At 37.7% G+C, this 16,192-nt stretch overlaps 1 long non-coding RNA gene and 1 other non-coding gene across 2 annotated transcripts; both read right to left on the reverse strand.

The window, feature by feature from the left end:
* Positions 1-9,395: 9,395 nt before the first annotated feature.
* LOC125494799 (uncharacterized) lies at positions 9,396-11,163 on the reverse strand. Its single transcript, XR_007271041.1, has 2 exons — positions 10,171-11,163; positions 9,396-9,620 (listed from the first exon to the last, which is right to left on the reverse strand). It is a non-coding gene; the product is annotated as an uncharacterized LOC125494799 (long non-coding RNA).
* Positions 11,164-11,931: 768 nt separating this feature from the next.
* Positions 11,932-12,038, reverse strand: LOC125495304 (small nucleolar RNA R71). The gene has a single exon (XR_007271944.1). It is a non-coding gene; the product is annotated as a small nucleolar RNA R71 (small nucleolar RNA).
* Between the last annotated feature and the right edge of the window lie 4,154 nt (positions 12,039-16,192).

Genomic DNA, 16,192 nt, shown 5'->3' on the forward strand with positions numbered 1-16,192 from the left:
TCGTCCAGACATAGCTTTCAGTGTTGGTTTGTGTGCTAGATTTCAAGCAAATCCAAAGGAGTCTCACCTAACTGCTGTGAAGAGAATTCTTAGATATCTTAAAGGAACAGATGATCTTGGACTCTACTATCCAAGAAGTGATACATTCGAACTAAAAGGATATGCAGATGCAGATTATGCTGGAGATCTTGTAAATAGGAAAAGCACCTCAGGTATGGCACAATTCCTTTGTCATAGTTTAGTTTCTTGGAGTACCAAGAAACAAAACACAGTTGCTTTATCCACTGCTGAAGCAGAATATGTAGCAGCTGCTGCATGTTGCTCTCAAATGCTTTGGATAAAACAACAACTTAGTGACTATGGAATAAACTTTGAATGTGTTCCTATTTATTGTGAAATACAAGTGCTATAGTATTTCTAAAGATCCAGTGCATCATTCTAGAGTAAAGCATATACATATCAGACATCACTTTTTAAGAGAAAATGTTGAAAAAGGTTTGATTAAACTTGAGTTTTGTCAAACTGAGAATCAGATTGCTGATATTCTAACTAAGCCTTTACAAAGAGATAGATATGAGAAATTAAGGCTTGAGTTAGGGTTAATAAAAATTAAGTGATTGTTCCTATGTCATTCCCCCATGTTTGAATCAATTTGAGTGACTTTGTGTGCTAAAAATAATTGTGTTTAATTGCCTAAGACCATTGCAAATTGGAATGTTCAAAACATAAACATGAATTCAAAGAATTAAACAACTCACAAATGTCACATAATACTCATCCCCTTATTGTTCCTAAGGTTAAGAAACATGCATGATATGAAGGACATTGATATGTAGCATTAGTTGTTCCTATAGCACAAGTTCCTTAGCATTTATTTTTTTTCAAAAATTAAAATCATAAAAATCCGAAAAATCCGAAAAATCCCAAAATAAAGGAATACAGATTTAATTAAATCTTGTTCTTATTATCATCTTTTCGTTTTTCTTTTATTTTTATTTTTATTTGCTTTATTTTTTCCCGCGTGTCATAAACTATTACATGCAAAACTCCTCCTTAATTCACATTATTAGAAACCGTGTTCCTCCAACTCTTCATCTTCACCATAGCCGAAAATCATCACACCTCTTGATACTCCATAAAAACCTCAAACTTCTCAAATCATGGCAAAAACTTCAAGAAACTCCCTTTTCCAACATCAAAAACTACCAACACTTCAAAAATGGAAATTCTCATCTCCAACCAAACCCTTGAAACCGACCAATTCAAGAAAACCCCATAGAGAACAACAATTAGAATCTCCAGAAGGAGTATGCGTAGAAGAAATTAATTGGGGAAGATGATGAAGAAGAAACCCCGGAACAACTCAGGGGGAAGAAGAAGAAATCACCCTGTTCCTTCCAAAGGAACTGTTTCTTCATCTTCCAAGAAACGGGTCGAACGAAGTGAATCTAGGTATGTTTGGGTTTTTGGTAGATTTAGAATGGGCAATAAAGTGAATTTTAGAATTAACTCCATTCTAAAGGAACAAGGCATGGAATTCTTGTTTGAATTCGCCTTTAAAATGCCTTGTTCCTTAGCTATGGATGAATTTTGTGCAAATTTTACTAAACTAATGGACTTGCACAACTGAGGTTAGAGGAAAGAAAATTAAGTTTAATCAAGCCACTGGGCAAAGTTTGGGAAGTTCCTTGTAAAGGAACTGTTTTTTTTCCGAATTTTCCTCAGGACAAAATTGTAGAATATTTTGGAGGAACTGCTGGTCAAAACAAACTAAACCATAACCTACTCTCCCCCTTCACAAAGTACTATTTAACTTGGTATGGAGAGCACTCATTCCTCGAACTGAAAAGAGGAATGAAGTGGGTCTCTTAGATATGTGTTATATGTTTTGCTTGGACCACCACATTCAAATCAACTTCCCTTCCTCTCTTATTCAACATCTTAACTCACTGTATTGAAAACAATGTGATTGGGTAGGTGCTTGATAACTTCTTACTTCATCACTTTGAAGTAAGACTTACTGGTTGGACCTACATAGGAGTAAACAAGGGAACATTTGAATGAGAAGACTCTAAATGGACTTGGTCTCTGTCCAAGAAGGGTTCTCATTCAAGGGAGAATAGCTCCAGTTCCTCAAGAAAAGAAAACTGCCTAACTGATTAGAAGAAGATAATGATGTTATCTTGGAGGAACCTGTTCCTAAGCCGGAGGAACCAAAACCAAGAGGCGCAAACACATTGCACCAAGCCTAAATTCTGTTCCTCAGAGAGTGAGGAAGAGCAATCGTCTAAAATTGCTCACTGTTTCTGTTCCTTCCAACAAGGACTCTCCTTTAGTCCTTTCGGATGTGAGAAAGGAAACCCTCCTACTCTCAAGGAACCACTCCACCACCATCCCAAACTCTCTGTTCCTTTCACAAAAACTGCCTCCATTTCTCCATCCTTCTCTGTTCCTTCCAGTTTTGAGCAGATTGAAGGATGAAATAAAAGGACCTAATCCTTTTGCTTCCACCTCCACAACTCTTCCACCACACCACCATTTCTTCCTCCATTTATCACCCTTCACCTTCTGTTTCCATTCCTGGAACAGATGAGCCTTCCACTCAACCCCTCCAGTTCCTTCACAAAATCCACCTCTGCCTCAGTTCCAAGGGTAAGGAACAGAATCTCCGGATGATGTAACTGGGTTAATGATGTTTGTCTTCCTGCTCAACACATGATAAAATTTTATAATCATCTTCATTGGACTTTGGATGCCTAAAACTAAAATGATGAGTCTTATGAAGACTAAGTGATACGTGTTGCGCAACAAAAGAAGATGGACTCTATGGCCGCTGCTTTGGAGGAGTTGAAGGAACAAGTTGGACTCAACTCATGGGGTGGTGATGAAGAAATAGAGGATGTGGTTGAAGAAGAGGTTGTAGAGGAACACCATTCCCCTTCCCTTTCTTAGTTTTTTTTGTTGTTCCTGTTTCCTTTTCAAGGAACACAACTTTGTTTAATCCTTTTTCTTTTCTTTCTTTGTTTGTTGTTATGGAACAAATGCTATATAAACAATGACTTTTGCTCTTATGTCTGTGTTTCTAAATGTTTGCATAATTTCTTCCTTGGAATGGCTAGTATTATGTGATTGATGTTTGAGCAAGTTTACTCTTTGATTCTAACTTAACCACAATGGTGCTTGTATATGGTCTTAAGGTGTTAAATCAATTCATCAATACATGCAGAGTCTATTCTTTTTGAGGATGACAAAGGGGGAAAAGATTTAAGGAACAAACTTACATAATAAAATTAAAATTGAAAAAATTGAAAAAATTAAATTAAAAATTAGGATAAGGTAAATGAAAAATCAAAAATAGGTTAAGGTAAATGAAAAATCAAAATTCAGTTACTTACATAATTGTGTTTTATTTTTCATTTTCTTCTTTATTATTTTCATTCACTTATATTATTTGTTGTTGCCTTAGTTTGTACCTTTGTTGTCATCATCAAAAAGGGGGAAATTGTTGAACCCTAGTTTTGATGATGACAAAGAAACAAAGATGCAAACTAAGTAGTGAACTAATGAGTTATTTAAGTGTATGTGTTTAAGGTATCAATGAAGGAACTGGGAGAATACGAAGTCAAGAAGAAGTCAAGAGAGGATTTCAAAGGCTAAGTAAAGAAGTTTCTATAGTTGATACTGGAGCAAGCATTGGATCAAGAGAATAGAAGCTAGGCGTTTTATTTTCTAGTTCCAATGTAAAGGAACAAAGAAGAATGGTAAGGAACAGTGGCAGTTTATTTGAGAATGAGAGTTTGTTCCTTTTAAGGAACAAACTAAGTGGCACTAAACGAATGTTAAAGGAACTTGATTATAAAAGGAACTAGACTTAGGCGTGAAAGTTAAACGGTTAAATATGAATTGAGTAAGTCATGCCTAAATTATAGGAAATTAGTTTTATCTAATTTCAAATAGTTAATGATAAATCAGTTTTAAAAAGAAAATCTGTTTTAGGAAAAGATTTTTTTTCGGAAAAATAAGAAAATAATATCCGGTTTTATAAAGATTTTTTAAAAGATATTATTTTCTTAAAGATTAAAAATTCAGTTTTAATAATAAAAGTGTTTTTATAAAACTGATTTTCGGATAAAGCTCAAGGAACTCCTATTACTTAGGATGTGGCTAAAATATATCCACGTTCATATTAATCATGGGATCATGGGACATGATGAGAAACGTGTTCCTTAGGGGAAGGAACATCATGGGTTAATGGACTTAACATGTAATCGAATTTTACTCCCACGTTCTTTTGATTATCACTATAAATATGAAGTCTAAATAAGTTCCAAATGTGTCTGACTAAGTAATTAAGTGAGTTTAACTATTAAGTGTCAGTGCCTTCATTCTCTCATAATAGCCATTTGTTCTTTGCTTCTTACTCTAATTCCACTAAGCTTATTTCGATCAATTGTATTTTGGTTTTTGGGGTAAGGGAACTTTGAGTGAAGTTCTGTAAGAGAAAGGCTTTGAGTGAAGCTTGTATGTGAGAAAACTTCGAGTGAAGTTGAGAGGAACTGCTGTTAAGGGAACAGTGGCTCAGGAACTTGAGTTTAGGAACTCAAGGTGTGGCTCGAGTTAGAATTAGGTTGTAACAAAGTTGTTTGGCCTAATTAGTGAAAGAGTTGAGTTTAAAATCCCTAGTGGTCGAGGTTGTTTCTTCTTGTTGGGCCCAAGAAGTTTTTCCTCGTAAAAATCCCTTGTGTTCCTTTAGCTTGTTTATTCGTTTAAGTTTTAATTTCCGCAAAAAGTTACGTTTATTTCTACACCTACAATTCACCCCCCCTCTTGTAGTGTTCCTAGGAAAATAACAATTGGTATCAGAGCTAGAACTCACGTAAGATAGGAAACCCTATTGAGAAAAAGATCCAAGGAACAATGAATACCACCGAGAAACTTGAAGAAGGTTATTCCACTCAAAGGCCTCCTATGTTCAATGGGAAGTACTACAACTATTGGAAGAGCCGCATGGAGATATTCATCAAAGCTGAAAACTATCAGGTATGGAGAGTCATTGAAGTTGGTGATTTCGAAGTCACAACTACAAATGACAAAAATGAGGTAACTCTAAAACCCCTCTCTGATTATGACAAATCTGATTTTGAAAAAATGGAAGTAAATGACATGGCTATTAAACTGTTGCATTGTGGACTTGGACCCCATGAACATAATATGATCATGGGATGCAAATCCGCAAAGCAAATATGGGATTTACTAGAAGTAACCCATGAAGGAACTAATGAAGTTAAAAGATCGAAAATTGATTTACTTATGAATCAATATGAATTGTTCTGCATGAAATCTAAAGAAAGCATCCGAGACATGTTTACTCGTTTTACTAACATTATTAATGATTTGGCTTCTCTTGGAAAGTTTATTTCATCTGAGTAACAGGTTCGAAAGGTTCTTAGGAGTCTTCCTAAGGACAGATGGATGGCTAAAGTCACCGCTTTTCAAGAAACAAAAGACTTCACTAGGTTCAACTTAAAACAGTTGGCAGGGTCACTTCTGACGACTCATGAGCTTCACCTTGATACTGAGTATGGTGAAAGCTCCAAAACAAAATCAATTGCTCTCAAAGCAGATGATGAAGATGATTCGGATTCAGAAGAAGAAGAAGCAGCCCTCATGGTTCGAAAATTTCGAAAGATGTACAGGAACATGAAGAATGGAAACTTCAAAGGTAAAACTAAGAAATATCAATCCTAATTCCATGCATAAACTTGCCAAAACAAAAATATCAATCAAATCAAATTTAAACCCAATCAACTCATATAAGATCCAATCACATAAACTCGCCAATAAAAAAGATTCAATCAAAAATATTCATAATCAAGAACTTACCAAACGTTAATGCTACATACAATAACAAAAAAAATCACACGGCATAACATCCTCTCAAATCAATTTTTCCATAGCAGTTCTTTTCATAGATTGGAGCTTCACGACATTCTCAAATACGGAACTCTGAAATTTGCCGATTTGACTGCTAATCACTAGTGGAAAAAAGCAGAAGGGTTGCGCTGAAAATGTCATGTAGGGCTGCGCTTTTTGACAGCAACCCTTTCCATAGCATCCCTTCACTTTTCAAGTAGGGTTGCGTTAGTCAAGCGCAACTCTTCACAAGGAAGGGCTGCGCTTTTTACTAAAAAGCGCAGCCCTTCTAAGCTTAAAGGGCTGCGCTTTCTTAACTAGCGCAACCCTTCTAAGCATAGAAGGGCTGCGCTTGTTGAAAAGCATAGCCCTTCTAAGCTTGATGGGCTGCTGGCTCCAGGAGCCATCCTAAGAAGAAGGGCTTATTTCATAGAAGGGCTGCGCTAGTTCCAACTAGCACAACCCTTCACTGATTTTTTTTTTTTGCCTGCTCCAGCTCCTGTACACAACAGCATCACAGCAGCCCACACCCACCTCTGCCCACCCCTCCCACCCTCACACCCACCCCTGCCCACCCTCACACCCTCCACTGCCCACACTCACTACACCCACCCCCCACCCTCCCTGCCCATTCCCAGCCCCCACCCCCACTGCCCCCACCCCCACTGCCCCCCTCCCAGCACCCACCCCCCACTTCCCCCCTTCCCAGCACCCACCCCCACACCCCAGCAGCCCCCACCACCCCACCCTCACACCCCCATGCCCACCCCTCCCACCCTCACACCCTCCACTGCCCACCACCACTGCCCACACTCACTGCACCCGGCCCCTACACTCACTGCCCACTCCCAGCCCCACCTCCACTGCCACCCTCCCAGCCCCCACCCCCACTGCCCCCCTTCCCAGCACCCACCCCCACACCCAGCACCCCCCACCACCCCACCCACCACCCCACCCCCACCCAAAACCTCCCTTGGACAAAAAAAAATTGCAAATTGCACTACGATAATACATGACAAGTGGAGAAAGGTAATAATTAACTTCAAATATATTTAATAATGTAAAAAGTGTAAATAGGATTGATAGAAACTAGTACATTCAAGCTAAATGTCATCCTATGCAATCATCGGTAATGTGGGACGCCAACTTATCCCGAACTTCATCTATTTCTTCTTTGGTAAAGTTTCTCAAACGTGGTGTGGAATTCGCATAAACCTTGCAAAACAACCAAGGAATAAACACATATATAAGAATTCAATCATTTTACCGTAGTTAGTACTTCTAAAAATGACATATATCTTCCCGAAATTCAATCAAAATCAAATGCAAGCCTAAAAGTCTACACACTAGTTATAATATATCTCATAAAATCATGTTTAAAGAAAATTTGGGGATAAATGACTTGATAAGTACATTTTGGGAGCGAAAAGGCCAAAATAGGCCGGAAATGGCCTTTTCGTTCCCGAAATAAAACCAACAACAAATGCAAGCCTAAGAATCTACATACTAGTTATATTATGCCTCATATAATCATGTTCAAAGAGAATTTAGGGTTAAATCACTTCATAAGTACATTTTGGGAGCGAAAAGGCCAAAATAGGCCGGAAATGGCCTTTTCGTTCCCGAAATGCAACCAACAACATATACAAGCCTAAGAATCTACATACTAGTTATATTATGCCTCATATAATCATGTTCAAAGAGAATTTGGGGTTAAATCACTTCATAAGTACATTTTGGGAGCGAAAAGGCCAAAATAGGACGGAAATGGCCTTTTCGCTCCCGAAATGCAACCAAGATCATATGCAAGCCTAAGAATCTACATACTAGTTATATTATGCCTCATATAATCATGTCCAAAGAAAATTTGGGGTTAGATGAGTCATATTAATATAGATATTTCATGATGCATTTAGGTTGCATTTAAGGCTCATTTAGTTGCATTCTTAGCCAATAATTGCATATAGTTACTTAAGTTGAGAAGATATCACTCTTGTGTGTGTTTTCGGTGTTTTTGATAGTTTTCAGGTATTGAGAACACAATTGGAGTATTATTGGACAAGCTTAAGCATGAGAAGCATCTAGGAAGGAGCTAAGTCAAATGAGAAGTCCAAAGGGCATCTTCGAGTCAGATTGCAACCCAAACATAGCGGAAACATATTAAAAGAAGTATGGAAATCGAGTCATATGCACTCTTTTGATCATAACTCATTATACAGAGATGGGAATTTAGTGATTCCAGTGGGGTTGGAAACTAGACTTGAAGAGCTTTCCAACGGTGTATCACACGCCCCGATACGACTTCTAGTTTGCGAGATATGGTCTTTACAATTTGACGCTGTTTTGCAGGACGAAAACCTGCACCCGCGGGTTATTCCGTGTTGCTTAGTCGAATAGGGCTTTATCTTTTGACGAATTAGACTCTATTTTTCTAATTGTTTTAGGAAATAGAAAGGTACAAAGACTCAAGGGAATATTATTATTTCCTATCTTATTTTCTATTTTGTTTTTTTTTCCATCATCAATTCATTGGAGATTAGAACTCTTTTTCTCTCAATTAGTGAAGAACCCTAGTTTTGCTTTTTCCCCAACTACATTGAATTTTCAATAGAAGCTTTGATTTTTGCAAGATAGGTTCTACAATTGGTATTATTTCTTTCCTCTTTTTATTCCTATTCAATCCTTGATTATTAATTCATGTTTGCTTATTTAATTATGAATATGTTTTCCCCAATTATGATTGAGTAGTCTATTTCTAGGGTTTAAGGGGATCCATGATCAATTAGGAGGGGATGTTTATTAAAGTATTGATTTTTATTGATGCATGTTGATTCCTATTGAATGTTTTTATGTCTATTCAATCCAATTTGCCCAGATTTGATTGTTATAGTGTTGCAATATTAGGTTATCCGCTGAGAGGTATAAACTTGATGTTAAGGCTAGTTTCAATAGGTAGAGTTGGTATTAAAAAATTGCGAGAGCCTGTTAATACCGTACTATGGTTGATTTAGACTTGAGAGAGCGAATTAACCTATTTAACTGCATTATTAATTGTTGAATTTGGTGTTTTATCCCGGAATATTGATCATTGGTGAACCTATGCCCTAGACTTCTTATTATTGATAATTCTTGATATAGTTATAGTCTAGTTTAGTATAGTTATTCACAAACACTCATTTCTATACTCTAGATTTGACTGACAATTAGGAAAAGAACGCTGTTTCTCTGTTGATTCGACCCTACTTCCATGACTACTATTTGTTAGAGGACTTTAGGATTACTTTTGATAAGGTGATACGACTTTAGCCTGTCAAAATTTTGCGCCGTTGCCGGGGAAACGGTTTTGTTCCATTTTCTTTAATTGTTTTTGTAACAGCCCGCACTTCCGAGCTGCTAGCTTATCATACTTAAGATTCATAAAACTCAATTAAACCACGAATTAACATTTACTCGCATCGGAAACATAAACCTTAAAGCGTTCCTGAACCTGTGGGTCAGGGCCCACAACAACAAATCACCTTCAATATCAATTAACAGATTACATAATACTCTGTTCGATTCCCAAGACAATATAATACTGAAACATCATATAAGAACTTAATATTCAACAACCTATATTCTAAATATAACTTCGAATCACTAATTTAATTTCCATCTCTTAACTGAAAACTCTTTCTCTTGATTCATCCAGAAATCCAAACATACACCTGCAAATTACAGAAGAAAATACAAAACAAAAACAAAACTAAAATGAGCGAAAACTCAGTAACTTTACTTCAGCCCGTCAAAACGGTTTTGGTTCGTAAACATTTTTCATATCAGAAACAACTTGGTAATTGTTCGGAAATAATTCATCTTTTAAAATATATCGCTGGCATAGCTTAATCACATTACATAAATCGCTGGCAAGTACAGGCTTATAACATAACTTAACATAATATTCGACCTTATCTGGTCTTAACTCATATACGAATCATTTTACTCCACCTGTACCTTGCCCACTCTTCATCTCAGTTCATAAACTAAGCTAGCTAAACCATGTTGAAAACGTTTTCCCATTATTATACTCAAATCACATTTCTAGAATACTTTATAGTTTTCGAACAATTCCAATAATATAACCAAGTCATATATATTTCACAAATCCATACATGAAGATGCATCTATAACCATGGCCATGACTATAAACAATGTATGATATTGAAAACACAATATAATATGGGCATGTAGATTCATTTTGCTGAACATAAAGGTTACCTCACATCGCAATTCAATCCTTTATTGACAAACCTCCAATATTTCGACATTTGATAACCATGTATAGCTCAAAATCCGAACATTATCTCCATAGCCATACTCCAACATTAACCTCAAAAACAATAATAACAACAATTAACATCCTTACTACCAATTAGATAAAAAAATTAACTTTCTCATACCTTCTAAACTCTTTCATGAACTACCCACAACTCCTTATTTACAAACCATTCTACGAATCCATTTCACTATATCAATCTCTAACTCCCATTAACCTCATTCTAATTCATAGAGGATACTATCAAACAACATGGCTTATGATAATTTGATTTCATAAACTAACTTAAGAAATATAAATACAATTTATAAACCTCAACCCAACCCATTAAATAAATAGGAAAGATTTAATCTTTAAGTTGAACAAACTTTTATCATATCTGATTTTCAATTTACAGATCAAAAACATATTTGTATGGCAAAATCAGTTTTAGGCCTAACTTAATTAACCAAAACAAATAATCACAATCTCTAAGTGAATTGTTTTAAGGAGAGCAGTATTGTACCTCTGCTCAAATTAAGCAGGGACGAACAACAAGAGGGGAGCAAGCCATGGCAGCAGCACAACAACAGAGGAGAGAGAAAATTGAACTTAAAGAACCCACACAGCAACACCGAACAGCAGCAACGCATCAGAATTTCAGAAATAACAGCAGACTTGCAAAGGGCGTAACTCATAGCTCCGAACTCCGAATCGAGCGATTTTTGAGTCTAAATTCAATAACTCGAAGAGATCTACAACTTTGATGAAGGAATAAGGAATAAAAAATGAGAGTATGTTGCTTAATTTGACGGACAGAACAGAGGAAGAAGGAGGACAGTGAGTGAGAGAGAGAAAATGAGTTGGGGTTTTTATTTCCTTGGAGGAAGCTAGAAGATTGACAACAAGGCAAAATGTTGGCTTTTCCATATTAAGCCACGTAAAAGAGGAAACAATTTTTTTTCTTTCTCTTTAACACTTAATTTGTTTGACAAAATACATCAAGTTATACTAAAATATCATAATTAATTTAAATCAATTAACTAGCTTTTAATTACATCTGCTTAAAAATACAGCCTGTTACAGTTTTAGAGTCTAGATTATACACTCTCGTCTTAGAGAACACTTGTTCTTTGGGACGAAATTCTCTTAATTGTTTGTTCTTTAGTTCTTCTATGCGCAGGAGTTTGAGTTCAGATTGCCTACCATTTGATCCTGAAATCGAAAGATCCTTTCATAGACAGAAGAACTTTTCCAGACAATTGCGAGATAATTCACGGGAAGATAATCCCTTGGATTCTATCTCTGATTCTAGCAACATTGTCTCTATTACTCCACCAGAATCAGAGATGGCTCAGAGTTTTACTGACTTTTCCCAACCCTCTTTGGCTGAACTTCCCAAGAGCAATCAAATGCCTGAAATCGAAGCTGTAAATTTCGAGATCAAACCTGCATTGTTAAACATGATCGAAAGAAAACAATTTGGTAGTGGACCTAATGAAGGCCCTAATCTTCATTATCAGGATTTCTGCCAATATTGCTCTACCATTAAGCAACAGGAAGTGACACAAGATCAGATTCGGGAGATTCTTTTCCCATTTCCACTTCGAGACAAGGCAAAGATGTGGTACAATGGGATTAATCGAGCCACTCTTGGGATCACTGATTGGAGTACCTGGGCCCTAGCTTTCTACAGAAAGTACTACCCTCTAGAGAAGACTGCTAGGTTGCGTAGTCAGATTACAAATTTCACCCAAGGGAATGATGAGTCTTTACATGAGGCATGGGAAAGATTTAAAGATCTTCAGAGAGAATGTCTCCATCATGGTCTACAAAAATGGTTCCTAGTTCAGGGATTCTACAATGGTTTGGGGAACAACTCGAGACTTATCCTTGACTCTGCAGCAAATGGGAGATTCATGAAACTAGAAATTGATGCTGCACATGATTTGATCGAGGAGATGGCTATTAACAACTCTCAACATGGCAATCCTCGAGGACTAGCTAACAAGGGTGGAAAGCATGAGATAGATTCTATATCCCTATTAGCTGAACAGATGAATGCAATCAGCAATAAGCTTGACAATATGCAGCTCTCCTCTCCTGCAAGTGTTGCTGCTTTGGGTACTACATCCGAGATTTTGTGTGATAATTGTGGCATAGTTGGACATTGGGCACAAGGGTGTCGGAGTTGTCTCGAACAAGTTAATGCTTTTCAAACATATCGGCCGAACAACCCATACTCCAACACATACAATCCAGGGTTGAGAACTCATCCTAATTTGTCTTACAAGAGCACTAATGTCCTAAATCCTCCTACACCACAACCACAAGCACAACAATTGAACCAGAGGTACTACCAACAACCTTCTCAACACCCTTCTGGTTTCTCTAGACCACCCTTCAATCCATCTCAACAAGCACCTCCTGTCGATCCAATGATGGTTGAGATGAGAAACATGATGCTACAAATGCAGAAAGATCGACAAGCTGACAAAGCACAAATTGAGTCCATTCTTGATCACAATAAGATGTTGGAGAATTAGTTGGCACAATTGGCTACTTCGAACTCTACTTGCCAACAAGGTGATCTTCCAGCACAACCTGTTCAGCCTACGAGCGGCAAATGCCATCACTCTCCGAAGTGGTTCTCACTATAATGGACCACCCATGCCTATTTATTATACTTTGGGTGTGAAAAATGATGAGGAACAGGTCCCAGCTGAAGCTAAAAATGACAAGGAGAACTCTAAGCAAGCAACTGAACATGAAGAGACCAATGAAGCCAAAAAGCCTGCTATTGAGATTCCTCCTATCAAACTTCCTTTCCCCAATCGTCACCTCAAGAGTAAGCTAGACAAGCAATTTGGTAAGTTTTTGGAAGTCGTCAAGAATCTTCAGGTAACAGTTCCTTTCACGGAATTAATTACTCAAGTGCCTGCTTATGCAAAATTATATGAAAGATATCTTGACTAGGAAAAGGGCTTTTAATGAGGTGGAGACGTTGCTTTTACTGAAGAATGTAGTGCCCTTTTACAAAATAAATCTCCACCAAAATTAAAAGATCCTGGTAGTTTCTCTATACCTTGTCACATTGGTAGTTTGTTCATTGATAAAGCTTTATGTGATTTGGGGGCTAGTGTGAGTTTTGCCATTGTCTGTTTCCTCAAAATTGAATATGGGAAGTTTGAAAGTTACCAATATTACACTACAAATGGTTGACCGTTCTGTTAAATACCCCATAGGTATTTTAGAGGATGTACCTGTTAGAGTAGGTAAATTTTTTATTCCCGTGGACTTTGTTGTACTTGATATGGAGGAAGATAGGCAAATTCCAATCATTTTGGGTAGGCCATTCCTTCATACTACAGGTGCGTCATTGATGTGAAAAATATAGCTTACACTATCTGCTGGAGATGATGAGGTCACTTTTAATCTAAGCACTGCTTTGAAAAGTCCTATGCTAGAGGAAAAGTGTTGTAGTATTGATGTGCTTGATATAATTTGCCATGATAACATGCCCCAAGCTCTCTATGGAGACCCCTTGGAGGCGGTACTTTGTCTTGATTCTTTCACAGGTAATGGCAGTATATGGAGCAATGAAGTAGATATTATAGAGAAGATGCTAGCAAGTGAAGAATCTGCCCTTGCTGGATGCCAACAGGTAAAGAGGTTCGATCGATTTGTGTGTAATGTTGAGGTAAAGAAACCCGAACTCAAACCTCTCCCCTCTCACTTGAAGTATGTATTCTTAGATGAGCAAGAGTTAGATCCTGTGATTGTCAGTGGTGCACTCGATGATAGCCAACTTTCCAAACTTCTAGTTGTTCTGAAAAATCACAAGAAGGCTATAGGGTACAATATTGATGATTTAAAGGGTATTAGCCCCCGATTTTTGTATGCACAAGATACACCTCGAGGATGACCATAAGCCGTGCATTGAACCACAAAGGAAATTGAACCCAAACATGCAGGAAGTGGTTAAGAAAGAGGTGATGAAACTACTCGATGCAGGTATTATCTACCCTATTGCTGACTCTAAATGGGTAAGTCCTGTCTAAGTAGTACCAAAAAAAAGGTGGCATGACTGTTGTGAAAAATGAAAAGAATGAGTTAATTCCTAGTAGAACTGTGACTGGATGGCGTATGTGTATAGACTATAGGAGACTCAACATGGCCACTAAAAAGGACCATTTCCCTCTACCTTTTATTGAACAAATGCTTTAACGGTTGGCTTTTCATAAATATTTTTGCTATTTGGATGGGATGTTAGTTCTTCCAAATTCCCATTCATCTTGATGATCAAGAAAAGACCACATTCACATGCCCTTATGGCACTTTTGCATATCGTAGAATTCCCTTTGGTTTGTGTAATGCCCCTGCCACTTTTCAACGCTGCATGATGAGTATCTTTTTTGAATTCATCGAGTCTATCATGGAAGTCTTTATGGGATGTATGGTTCTACGTTCGATACATGCTTAGTTAATCTCACTAAAGTCCTGAAAAGATGTGAAGAGTGTAATTTGGTCTTAAACTGGGAAAAGTGTCATTTCATGGTGACTGAAGGAGTTGTCTTAGGCCATATTGTTTCTGATAGGGGCATCCAAGTAGATCGAGCTAAGGTTCAAGTGATTGAGCAATTACCCCCACCAGCTAATGTTAAAGGGGTACGAAGCTTCCTTGGTCATGCGGGATTTTATCGTCGTTTTATCAAGGATTTTTCAAAAATTGCTAAACCACTGACCCAAGTCCTTCTTAAGGATGCTCCATTTGTTTTTACTGATGAGTGTCTTGAGTCTTTTGACAGGATCAAGCAAGCTTTAATAACTGCACCTATTGTCCGCTCTCCCGATTAGGAACTCCCTTTCGAGATAATGTGTGACGCAAGTGACTATGCGGTTGGAGCCGTACTTGGTCAACGCAAGGATAAGGTCTTGTATGCAATCTACTACGCTAGTAAGACATTGGACGAGGCTCAAGTCAACTATGCTACTACAGAAAAGGAGCTTTTGGCTATTGTCTATGCTTTAGAGAAGTTCAGATCTTATCTGATTGGCTCTAAAGTTATTATCTACACCGATCATGCTGCTTTGAAATACCTTCTCTCTAAGAAGGAAGCTAAGCCTACGCTCATTCGATGGATTCTCTTACTCCAAGAGTTCGACATAGAAATTCGTGATAAGAAGGACGCAGAGAACGTAGTTGCAGACCACCTGTCAAGGATCAGGCATGAAGATGGTATGAACTCAACTCCTATAGATGATTCTTTTCCTTACGATCATTTATATGCAGTCATAGCACATATTCCTTGGTTTGCCGACTATGCAAATTACTTGGTAGGCGGTGTAGTACCTCCTGATATGTCCTACCAAAAGAAGAAAAGGTTCCTCCATGATGTTAAATTCTACTTTTGGGATGATCCTCACTTGTTTCGTGAATGTTCAGATGGTCTTTTTCGAAAATGTGTACCTGAATGGGAGGTCAATGGAGTCCTGAATAGTTGCGATAACTCACCTTATGGAGGGCATCATGGCCCTTCCAGGATTGCCGTAAAGCTCCATGAGTCTGGTTTCTTTTGGCCGACAATGTTCAAGGATGCACAGTCTTTCATCATGTCATTTTACGCTTGCCAGAGGACCGACAATATTTCGAGAAGGCATGAGATGCCCCAAACAGGTATTCTAGAAGTTGAAATCTTCGATGTTTGGGGTATTGACTTTATGGGACCGTTCCCCTCCTCCAATGGAAATTGCTACATATTGATTGCTGTGGATTATGTCTATAAGTGGGTTGAAGCCGTGGCATCTCCTACTAATGATTCTAAGGTAGTCATAGCTTTGTTCAAGAAGATCATATTTCCAAGGTTTGGGGTCCCACGAGCTGTGATTAGTGATGGAGGCTCCCATTTTCATGAACGACATTTAGACACCCTTTTGAAGAAATATGGAGTCTACCATCGTACTAGATTAGCATACCATCCTCAA

The sequence above is a fragment of the Beta vulgaris genome, chromosome 2 (genome assembly GCF_026745355.1).
Source record: "Beta vulgaris subsp. vulgaris cultivar EL10 chromosome 2, EL10.2, whole genome shotgun sequence".
Classification (NCBI taxonomy): Eukaryota; Viridiplantae; Streptophyta; class Magnoliopsida; order Caryophyllales; family Amaranthaceae; genus Beta; species Beta vulgaris.